Source organism: Schistocerca americana, chromosome 6 (assembly GCF_021461395.2).
Source record: "Schistocerca americana isolate TAMUIC-IGC-003095 chromosome 6, iqSchAmer2.1, whole genome shotgun sequence".
Taxonomy (NCBI): domain Eukaryota; kingdom Metazoa; phylum Arthropoda; class Insecta; order Orthoptera; family Acrididae; genus Schistocerca; species Schistocerca americana.
This window is the reverse complement of record NC_060124.1, coordinates 118,436,593-118,448,973: the sequence shown is the minus strand read 5'-3', so window position 1 is coordinate 118,448,973 and position 12,381 is coordinate 118,436,593.

Sequence of the window (12,381 nt, the reverse complement as noted above, 5' to 3'; positions counted from 1 at the left end):
TGAGCTATTTCAAAATTACCACAACACAGAACATTCTTGTCAGTCGTAAAAGGATGCAGATAAACACACAAAACTTTAATTTCATCAAATAACTCTCATTAAAACGACCATCTACAACAATATAAACGGCAAAGGCCATTAATAGGTGCAATAATTTCCCTTAAGACATGTACAATATAATCATTAAAATAGCTAATTTTTTTGTGAAATGAAACAGCTGGAAACAGCATCAAAATAACCGCAGGACCAGTCTTCCAAAATCAAGTGGGTAGATTCGGTCAAGTTCATTGTGATACATACGGACTCATACTCTTCAGTAATGTAAAGCACGTGTAAGAACTATTACAACACATGTCTTAAAGTGAAAGATATGATATTTCTGTGCTTATGTTATTCCGAATTACGATGGAATGTTCCTTTCGACACTTTCTTTTTTTTATGTACCAGTAACAGAATTCCGGGAATCGCTCGTGCCTTCGGAAGGTGGAAAATCCAAACGTGTCTCGTAGAAAGTTTTATGGAGGTTTCGTTTGTTGTTCGTACAGAGCATCATGTCAGCAAAAAAAGCGTCAGCATCTCATGATTTGGACGTTCCAACTCGAAGGCAGGTCCTGGACGGCGCTCCACAGAAAACATGAGAAGAACTGTTTGTACCTGGGATTGCGAAGAAGTGCACAGTGTCCATCATTAAAGTACGTCCAAAACCCAGTTCTGAATTCTCGTCGGGGCCAAGAAGGTAGCAGATCGTAAGGCCATGTATCCAATTCACAGCGCTAGTTTTCGTTACGGGGTAATGAATCACATCACGGATAAAAACGCCTGGAAAACTACACGAGCAGGTATCTGATGGATAAGGGAAGCCAAGATACGCTGTGCGAACCTCCATACATCAGACAACAGACCACATGAGAATAGATAGGCGTCTGTGTCGTCAGCACCAGGTAAACACATATGGGTGTGTCAGCGAGACGGATACAGACCAAACGAGACTGGTTGACCTGTTTGTCATTGACGGTGATATACCAAGCGGATTGGACGCTGGTGTCGAGAAAGCCTTCATGCACCGCTTTCCACATCTGATGCCATATGATCCGGGGAAGATTTTCGATGGGACGGGGGAGCCGATGCATTGGCAATGCATCGTGCTCTGTCTTCGTCCGGAATATTTGTGGAAATCGTAAGGAGTGGCGGATGTAACTTAATTCCAGAAAGAAATGCCGAAAGTGAAAAATGGGTTTGGAAAGAGTGATAACATGAATGGGGCTGACATGGAGATCGGCGCATATTCATGTAAAAGCAGTCCATTGAGGATAGTGGGGCAATGGCACCAGACTTCCGGGTGGGTGTTAACAAAAAGGGCTGTAACTCTATTCCACATGAGGAATAAGCCAACCAACCACACACTCCCATGGGAGGGTAAGGGAGGCATATCAAACTTTGAGTAACATGCTGGTACAGACAAAGGATCTCATTGCCATCAACATATGATACGCAAGTATAATTGGAACTGGTTCAATTGGCTCTAAGCACTATGGGACTTAACAGCTGAGGTCATCAGTCCCCTATATTTAGAACTACTTAAACCTAACTAACCTAAGGACATCACACACATCCACGCCCGAGGCAGGATTCGAACCTGCGACCGTAGCAGCCCCGTGGTTCCGGACTGAAGAGCCTAGAACCGCGTGGCCACCGCGGCCGGCGTAATTGGAACTAGGAACACTTGTGCAGCATGAGTGTTTGAAAGGCGCGGTAGACATTCACATATCAGGCATGCTGTACAATGTCGTGGGATCTAAGCCAGTGATCAATGAGGCCATCCCTGACCGTTTGTTCCACCGAAAGATGAAGATTATTCGTAAAATCAATGCTCAAGCAGCGGACGGAGATAACTTAACTTAGAAGAGCGATACAACTCTCAGGTAGGCCCTCAACAATGAGCAGACGTGTGATTTGGAAATGTTAAGAGAACTACCCAGAGCCTAACCATATGTCATCACCCATGTGTGAGCTGGACAGACATCATCCCTACAGTACAGAAAAAGATCGTCATCATAGACCATGCAACAGAAGTGGTGTCCATGTAATGACCAGCCCACCAGACGTTGGTGAAACCGCTGGAGTACGGGCTCTAACACCAAAGCATACGGTATCGTGAAGATTGGGCAACCCTGTCGTAGTGAGCACTCGATCGCGGTAAGGCGTCCATTACAGAGTATTCTTGAAATCTCGTCGCTCAAGAGGCGCATTACCACTCTTACCACAAGAGTTGGAAAACCTATGTGCTGAAGGACTGTCATCAAAAAGGTGTGACCAACAGGGTCTAATATCTGACTGAAGACAAGGTACTCCAATGCACCGGCAGATGTATCGACCTTGCGAGCGCTATGATGTCCCTGTAATAGCATAGGTATAAATGAGTATTGTTCTCACAAACCAGAGAAGTTTGATCAAGGGACGGTGTATCGCGCTGAGTTCTTTAACCATGATGCCAACAAAAAGGTGAAAATTTTAATGTTGATGTTGAGTACAGTGATGGGCCAGTAATCAAATACCCATAATCGCCCAAGTACTCTAGCGTCCAGGGTAATGCCCCTATAAAGGAAAATGGCTGAAATCGTCGTTGGTGGGGACATAAGTTAGACAAGTCCAAGAAAGTAACAACAGATAACTAAAACACTTGTAAAATTCGAGGGAGAGGTCGTCAGGTCTGGGGAAGCTAATGGCAGTTCTCAGCTTGACAGTGTCTAGGACTTCATCTATGGTCAGGTATTGCTGAACTTCTTGAGCCGTGTCCAGTGGTACAATGTTTACAGTGAGTACTGCTACCTCCTCTGTTAAGGTCAGGGGATGTGGGACAGCAGTGTACAGCCACGTGAAAGGGAATGGAAAGAGTGACCAATGGTACATTGCGCAGTGTATTGCTGTCCTTCTGCATGGGTGAGGCTGTGTATGAGAGCTCGACGACGACGCTAGCACTCCATGAGAAAGCGACTGCATTTCGTGAGGCATATGCTCATGGGTGCAGGACTGACAAGGGTCCCTTCCAAGCGTCGTCATATGACTGAAGCGATCCACGCTTTAGCATAGTGCACTATCACCTGATGGACAGGAATGAATACAATTGAAAGTACAGTCATGTAGGATCGCAAAATAAAAGCTCATGGTACCCGCAAGCCAAGAGGGGACACATGTCCTCAACGATCCATCGACAGTCAGGGGCAGTCATATGGGCAACGTTCTACAGGCCATGACTATACCACACATGTTCGTGGACGAGGATGACATAGCAGATGTAGGCACCATGATTGGAGAAAGTTAGAGCCCAGACTTTGGCAAGTTGAGTGTCACTAACAAGGGAATACTTGACATAAATATGGTCGAGGCGACTGGACAAGTGAGTCACATGGTATGTGAAAGCCACTTGGGTGCCGAGAATCTTCGTTCATGCATTGTTTAGCAGAAGTCACTTGATGATGACAGAGAGGGCCACATATGGGAAACGTCGTGGAAGTTGATCAGTAGACCCTTATGTGCAGTTGAAGTGTCCACTGGGGATCAGAGTATGCAGGGGACATCCTTAAAGCGGTGTTACTTCGTCAGCAAAGGAAGCGTGTCATTCGCGATGGTGCAGAAGCCAACCATGAGGACCATAGCTTTAGCAGTAGGATGGTACAATACATATTCAGTGGGGAGCCCTGCATGGAGGATGATGGCCACTCTGTTACCATTGTCAGAGCAAAGGGAGATGTGGGCTGTGTAGCTGCTGGTAGCATAGAAACCTGTGGCAAACACTTCTTGGAGGGGGGCAATGTTGATGTCAGCAGCAAAATGGTGCTTCTGAATATTGCCAGTTTATGTGGAGCCTGAATGGTGGACGATTCATTGTTGTAATGTGGTAGTGTTGTGGATGTGCTCCCCCCATAGACACTATTGGCATGAAGGGTCCTGTGGAGATGTCTGGCTGGCGTGAAATATCTGGTGCAGTCACTATGGCCGCAATCACTAGGTGGAAGCTGTGTTGGGCGCCATTGAGGGGTCTCCCCGACAGGTGGGTCAGCATCCCAGTCTGCTCAGTCTGATACTGGTGGCAAATGACAATCACACCCATAGAGGGCTAGAGGAAGTGATGCAGCCAATGTGGAATATAGGTAACTCCCTACACAAGGCCATCTTTGTTGGGTGGCATCCAAGGGGGTGGAATGAATGCTCTCTACATGGTACGAGAGCGGTCACTCCGTCATTGTAGCGCTCAAATGGAAATGAGGTGTAGGTGTCTGGTAAAGAAGTGACTGTCACTTTTGGAGCAAAAACTTTGGAATCTGCAGCAAATGGTAATGGAGACAGTCGGACTTAACATGGCCCTATTGTCCACATCCTGCATATATCCGTAGTTGGTCATCATACATGACGATGGCTTTCACAGAACTGTTTCGACAGTCTGATCGTGATCTGGCGAACACCATCGAACATGTGGTACTTCATGAATTTTTGCCAATTTTCCGCGATGTAGCCCATAGCGTTGCCGAAGGGTCCGACCATCTCTTGGGGCACCTTAAAAGGGAGCTCAAACACCAGAACTGTTCGAAGAGCAATCCACCGTGGTCTACCGTCACCTCCGCAGCGTGTCTGTCAGGATGTTTGAATTTTAGTCCATGTGACTGTTTAGAACTACGTCAACACATGCTTCGCCCATCTTCATTAGACAGACGATGCTGCAGGTGATAGAGAAAAGAGTACCTATCACATTTTATTGGTCCAGGCGTAGCTCTTCGTGAATGAATTGTTTGATTTCACAAGCGCGAGGTCATGCGTGTTCGGCTTGGAATGCAGCTTTAAGTACCACTCAGCAGTAAGAGTGCGCCAGGGAATACAATAGTGATGGACAGTATCCAACACAAATACCGTGACGAGGTAGTAAACGCGACCATGGCCGAAATCCAACGAACAATAAAGGTCACAAATCGATACAATAATTTCCATTGAGACATGTACAATGTAGTCATTAAATTAGCTACATTTTCTTTGTGGAATCCAGCAACAACATGACCGCCGGATCCAGTCTCCCACAACCAAATGGGTTGACTCAAACAGGTTAATTGTGATACATACGGAATCATACTCTTCAGTAATCTAAAACACACATAAGAAACCATTACAACACGTCTTAAAAATGAACGATACGATATTGCATGCAGTTCCTGTGTTATTCCGAGTGTGCATACACGAAGGAACAGGCACTAAGGCGAATACATCCGTTATGAAAAACAAGAAATGTATTCGCAGTGGCGAGTATAGAAAATCATCAGTTGAATAATGAAATGACGACAATTACAGTTTTTGTCAGACGGGGACTTGAACTCGGATTCCCCACTTATTCCGAGTGGTCGCCTTACCACTAGGCTATCTGAGCACGACTCAGCCCAGACCCAAACTTCCATATGTCGACAACCATGTGTCTGCAACCTGTGCTCATAAGTCCACTATGTATATTCCTATAGAGAGGAGACATTTTACTTGACAGTCACTTGCCAGATTTCGGCCGATAAATACGATAGTGCCGATGGTAGTCCATAGTCGCAACCGCGGACACCTTTCGTATATTTCATAATGGCTTTAGTCGCCGCATTGCCTGTTCCTTCGGACATGCATGCATGCTCAAAGAAACTTTGCTTCGTCATTCAGAGTAACACAAGTACTGCAATATCGTATTTATCCGCCGACACGGAGTAAGTAAAACGTCTCTTCTGTTCAAAAAAATGGCTCTGAGCACTATGGGACTTAATTGCTGAGGTCATCAGTCCCCAGAACTTAGAACTACTTAAACCTAACTACCCTAAGGACATCACACATATCCATGCCCGTGGCAGGATCCGAACCTGCGACCGTAGCGGTCGCGCGGTTCCAGACTGCAGCGCCTAGAATCGCTCGGCCACTCTGGCCGGCGCCTCTTCTGTACGGAAATATAATAGATGTACGAGTACATGCAGATTCATGGTTGATGACATGTGGAAATTTGGGGATGGCCGTGAGTTGTACACAGATACCCAAATAGTAAGGGGATCGCTTGCGATGAACGGTAAATGCTCAATCCGGCACAAATTTTTCATTGTCATCATTCCATTCTACAGTTGATGGTTGTCCATATTCGCAAGTGACGAATACATTTAGTGTATGAACAGAATATTTGCTATGCCCGTCTTTTTTATGTGATTTGGACCAATTGATGTGTAACGTAGCCAGAGCCCTAGGTTACTCCGTGTGGTAATAGTCTGGTTGGGAGTTCGGAAGTAGTATCCAAGAGTTCTGTTGTCCAATGTTGGAGAGTAACGACGTGTAGAGGTATTAAAGCGTAAAGGCAGTATAAGTTTAGTACTTGTTAAAGAAAATGGAGGCCATGATTGTTTGCTCAGATACTACAGTTTCTTTACAAAACATATTCTTAGGAAACACTTGTATGGTCCTTATGTGAATACGTATCAAGCGTGTGGGAGCGATATTAACTCGGACTCTCACTGGACGTTGGAGTTGTACAAACACAAGTGGAATGAATGGAGGCTTGTTTTGAGTGGCTGGATTTCCCTTGCTCCACTTATAAATGTAACAGAAAGGGATTGGCTAGCAAAGTACAAAATACGCTGCGCTGTGCTCTGTATACCATCATGCGAGATATGTAGGTAGAGATAAATTTTATGGAACAGAAGGAAATATTTTAGGAAGTTACACATCAGAAACAGCTTTTCTCAGATCTGTAAAATGTTGCAGCAGAGAAATGACATCTGTGTAGTATATGAGCACAATTAAAAGTAAAATCCATAACAGTGATGAACTGAAGGGTAACAGAGGCCAAGCTGGTGGAGCCGGAACTAAATTTGAGAAAGTAAATGGAGGAAAATGCTTCGTCGTTTGCAGATTTCGCAATGTTGCAGAAACAGAAGTAATAGCATATGAAGAAGTCCAAGAAACATGTGACGTTGTGTGTGTGTTCATGAGGTTGTGATGTTGATACGAACATAACTGGTGAACACATACTTTGCGAATTATTTGCGGTAAGGAAACGAAAAAGAAGTAGTAAATAAAGAGGCTGTCTTCAGGTGCCACGTGATGGTTGCTTTAAGTGGATGGTTTGACACACTCGTTTTTAAATAAATTCACTTTGGTAAACATCAGCTATAGGTACACAGGCGACAACATGCGCTACGTAATATGTTAGAAAATACCCCGCACAAAAGCGGGATTTTTCTGGTTCTGATAGTGACAGTGTTCAGTGTTTTGAACAGCCCTTGGGCTGCCATTTGAATGCACACCGGAAGGATCCTCTTGGTGTTACTATCCTACAGTACAGTGTCAGGACGATTCCTTAGACAACCCAAAAAAGTTTTTTACCAGTTTTTCGTACCAAACCGAGCCACGGTTTGCAAGACGGCTATGCACAGCAAATGGCTGAAATTTTCACTATTTTTACGGTAACATCCCGATCCTGAACAAGTTTGAAAATTGTCTTGATATCTTCTTCCATTTCTGAGATACAGAGGTTAAAAGTTGCCCCACTTGTACACGTAAAATACGCACGTTAAGTCTGGTATGAGGCGAAAACATAGTTTATACAGTGACACAGGACAGAGAAATATGAGCACCGAAGCGCTCGGCTTCGTTTCACATTTTTCCCAGCGCTACACCATGCTGCCTGAGCGCGAGAAAGACGAGGGAAAAACTGAAAACGAGCCAAATTCAGATGCTACTACTTGATTTTACATTTCAAATTTCTCAAACAAAATAAAACCAAACAAAATGTTCAGTATCATTTATTTTCGGTGTGCTGAAGACATAATAACTTTTCTGGTACAACCCGTTGTCATGCGGACAGACAAAGATAATTTCGCAGAGTATTGCACTCAAGTTGCCACCTAATCGTGAGGTATTTAGTTTCTTACATGGGAAAATATCTTTCACACAAATATGTCGACTGCAAATTGTACCAATTTGGCAACCTCGTTAGGTGGGCTTGGCAACTCTATCTGAGGGAAGAAATGTAGACGTACTGGGCAATTTTAACTTAAAATGGTTCGTCATCAGAACTGGAATTACGTTGCGTGTTAATCACTAACAATTGTACATGCGCTGGGGTGATTTCAACTGAACTGGTAAACAATCTCGAAATCATGTGGAAAACAGGTGTAAGATTGAAAGTGTCCTCAAAAGCTTTATAAAACTATGCTTTTAATTATTTGAAGGGCACAATGAATTCTCCAAACTTCACGTTTTCTTGAACGATAGTTAGTTTCTGGACTGTCTTTGTCAGAATGTGTCCCTTCTACAACGAGATTTTCTTTTGAAATGCATGTCCATCAAATTAGTAAGAAGTTACATGCACGCTTTCTTCCCTCACAAATGCAACAACAGCGAGTTTTAAAATGAAAAACTATTCCAGGAATGCCCATTGAATTAATCAGCTTACTTTGCAGTAATATACTCGTAAGTCTCTATACTCTTCGCTCAGTTCCGTTGAAAACAGTTGCAACTGACAATGCAATAATGCGTGCGACTTCAGAAATTTTACTATTCGTACCACCAATTTCTTCACGTGTTCCAGGCCTGCAAATTTAGCACGAAGTGTTTTTTGGTGTACAGAAAAATGAATCCAGTCAGTCGATCGTTGTAATTTTTTTCTCTTTCACTTTCAACTAAATCTTTAAATTCTTTCTGCATAGTATTGTAATGTCAATTCATGGAAAATATGCAGTACTCGTCGATTACGCGATCTGAGAATTCTCACCCCTCTCTTGAATTCCCATTCATTTTAAAGAATTGCGACGACAGATCGCTAGACCGCCTCTTATTGTACAAACAGCCACCGGACCTGTGAAAGCGTTCTTCATACTATGAACAAACAGCGAAGGTTAAACAGCGCTGACAGCACGATTCGAGAACACTCAGAGAGTTGTACCGACCGAAAAATGCTGGACCGCAATGCTAGATAAAATGTTGCGCTGTTCCGGGTATTGATCAACGGCCTTGCCGCAGTGGATACACCGGTTCCCGTGAGATCACCGAGGTTAAGCGCTGTCGAGCGCGGTCGACACTTGGATGGGTGGCCATCCAGACCGCCATGCGCTGTTGCCATTTTTCGGGGTGCACTCAGCCTCGTGATGCCGATTGAGGAGCTACTTGACCGGTAGCGGCTTCGGTCAAGAATGCCTTCATAACACCGGGAGAGCGGTGTACTGACCTCATGCTCCTCCTATCCGCATCCTCCTCGCGGAATGACACGGTGGTCGGATGGTCCCAATGGGCCACCTGTGGCCTGTAGACGGAGAGGTTTTTTTCTTTTTTTTTCCAGGTATTTCTGAGAAGGGCCGAGCAAAGACGAGTTACAGGCTAGACCCGTGGCCCGCACGTGCTACGTACGTGATATTACGGCACGCCGTGGCCAGCCCTGCTGTGAGGATTCTGAAAAGCCCTTCTTGTAGTGCTGAAGCCCATGCAAAATTTTCATGCACGTGAACTCCTGTCGGAGACATAAAATTAGTTTTCCTTTATTTCACATGAATACACTATCAAAACTTCACTGAACCTAAAGAGAGTGGGCAAATGGGATTGGATGGGTATGAGCGACATACAGTGATGGTGTAGTGGGTATGAGCGAGTTAAGTTAGGAGAACTCGTGGGAATGAGAGGTAAATTGCATATCAAAAAGACCGAGAATACGTTTGCATGCCAAAATATTTGGGGACATTTTTAAGGTGCTGCGGAACAGAATGAGGCAGTTAGTACCTCACGTTTTAACTAGTCTTTTAAATAGGGTCACATTCGTCTTTCTTGTGTTCCGATAGGAGCATTTTTCCGCTGGTGCACAAATGTACTTACTATTTCCATATTACGGTTGACGGAAATTATTTTTCTTTATGTCTGAAATATTTCACTGGTTTGAAAGTGCACGTGTAGAAGCCTCCTGTGCTATGTTTCTCAGTGGAAACTGTGTCACTGAAAATTTGTTACCGTGTGTGAGGGAGACGCTCTTGACGCGCAGCGAGCTAGTGCCGGATACTTGGGCACGGAGGGGTACGCGGGCTAGAAGGACTGCCGGTCTGGGACGTGGGACGTGGGTGGGGGTGACAAGGGCCGGCGTGCCGCAGTTAATCCCGCCCTCTGTGGCCGCAAACCCGATTTGTCGCGGTCGCGAGTGCAAACAATTATCCCGGCAGCCCGGCAGGTCGCCTCCCACGAGCCCCTGCCCCGCTTGTCAAGCGCCGGGGCCGCGCCGCATGGGGAGCCCTCCTTGCGCCAGTGGAGAACACACTTGCAGGCTACTAGCTGCTCGGAAGAAACCTTCACCTTTTAGCTGGAGAATTCCATACGATTCTCCACTGGAATATTTCTTGTTTACAATACTGAGATCCCCTGCTATACCCGCAGGATAATCTGTGGAAAGCGGCCAAGATGAGTGGCTGTCAGTTGCACTCGAACATACTACTTTATTCATTTGACTAACATAAGAAGAGGAAGGAAAACATTAAAACCGAGCAAGCCAAACATTAATTTTAGAACTTAATTCTCGGCTAAATGCGCCATTCAATCTAACGCCTCAAGGGAAAAACAACTTTAGTTTAAAACCGGCTGAAGGCCAATCACTTAAAACTCAAAAACAAGAATTTGAATTTCAAAAGGCAGAAGGCCTCATCTTAAAATATTTCTCTAAATTAGGCTGAAGGCTCAAACAATTTCACGCCTTAAGGGCAAAACAACTTTAATTTTAAATCCGAGCGGTCTAAGGCGCTGCAGTCATTGACTGTAGTGTGTAAACTTAGGGACTGATGACCTTAGCAGTTAAGTCCCATAAGATTTCACAGACACACAGTTTAAAATCGGCTAGAAGCCATACACAAACAAACAACAAGCACAAATAAGGAAAGGCAGCATATCAAACGGCGCTCAGAAGTTTCCAAGGGTTACCTGGAATCCAAACATTAACGCTCGCTTAGGTGAGACAGGCAGTCGGCCCAACAATTCTCAATCCGACGGCAACCCAACCGACAGAGAGTCAACGGAGCAAGCGACAGGATAACTTCCGCTCCACCCGACCAGCACACAACAGGGAGCTGAATGGAACAACGGAGAAGGTATCGGCGCCCACATCGAATTACACATTCGGCTGTCAAACTACACGCCGTGCCGGACAGTCACAACACGACGAGGAAACTAAACTGCCTGAATTTACGTCAACGCCCAGGGCAGGTAATCGGAGCGTTAACGGCGACAAGGCAGAAGATTCCGCTCGTGCACTTCAATTCCAAAATAATCAAGCTAACTCCACAGGAGGGCGGATAGAATTTCGCCAACTTGAAAACACGTTGTTACTCGCAGGAATGTCCCAACAGCCCACAACGAAATTCGAACGACACAATGTGAACAGTTGGGGCTGGCTGGTAGATTAAGTAAAGATTCTGCATGGGGGCTTAATTAAAAAGAAAAGACTAATATTAATGAATAAATGCAATAATTTTACTAGCTGTGTGACCGTTTACGAAGTCTCGTAACCGGTTGGCCCTGACTATTATTAGCACGAAATCTGACTGCATAAAATAAAAATAAAGAATGACAAGAAATTTCCATTAATACAATTGATTAATTAAGTCCCCTGCAACTATAAAAGCTACGAAACAACAAAGCACAAGTGTAACTGTTCTGTGTCTGGTACTGTGACTCAACATACATGTATCTGGCTCGGTTCTTTCTCAAAACGACAAAATATTTTAAACACCATTTACAATGAACTAATTTAAAAACGAGAAATACTATAATTGCTCGTAGAAACCAGAATTACAAGTTTAATACATGAACACGAGCCAGATGCTTCCTTCACTGTACCTGTGCCCAAGAGGGACTGTTATTAAAGAAAACTGTCGGAAAGTTCATGTGTGTCGCTAGCGGTCGTCGAGCACTGGCTGTCTGCGCCTCTCCGGGGCTCCGTCCGCTACTTCACTGCTGCTGCGTCCCGACTGCACTGCTGGTCCGTCCCGAGCTGACTGCCAGACACACGACGACCCGGAAATACTATCCGTCAGTGCACTTATCGATGCACGCTGCTGCTGCCGCTCACGGGCAAGTAAGGCAGGAAGTTAGTGACGCCAGTAAATGGAATAAGAAAACGAGGCGGTGATACCGTAATAGAAGATGACAAACAATAAATGGCGTGAACATGAGCAGCCCACACCACTAGTGCAGTGTGCAGCTGAGTAGTGGGGGAAGGTCTACTAGGCACGGGCCTAGAGGCGGCTCCTTAAGGGGTGCGTCAGTTTTTGCTCTGTACTCACTTTAACCTTTTATGTTTTAAAATAAAAAAGTTTTAATATTGTTAAACAACTTGCTAGTTTAAATCAG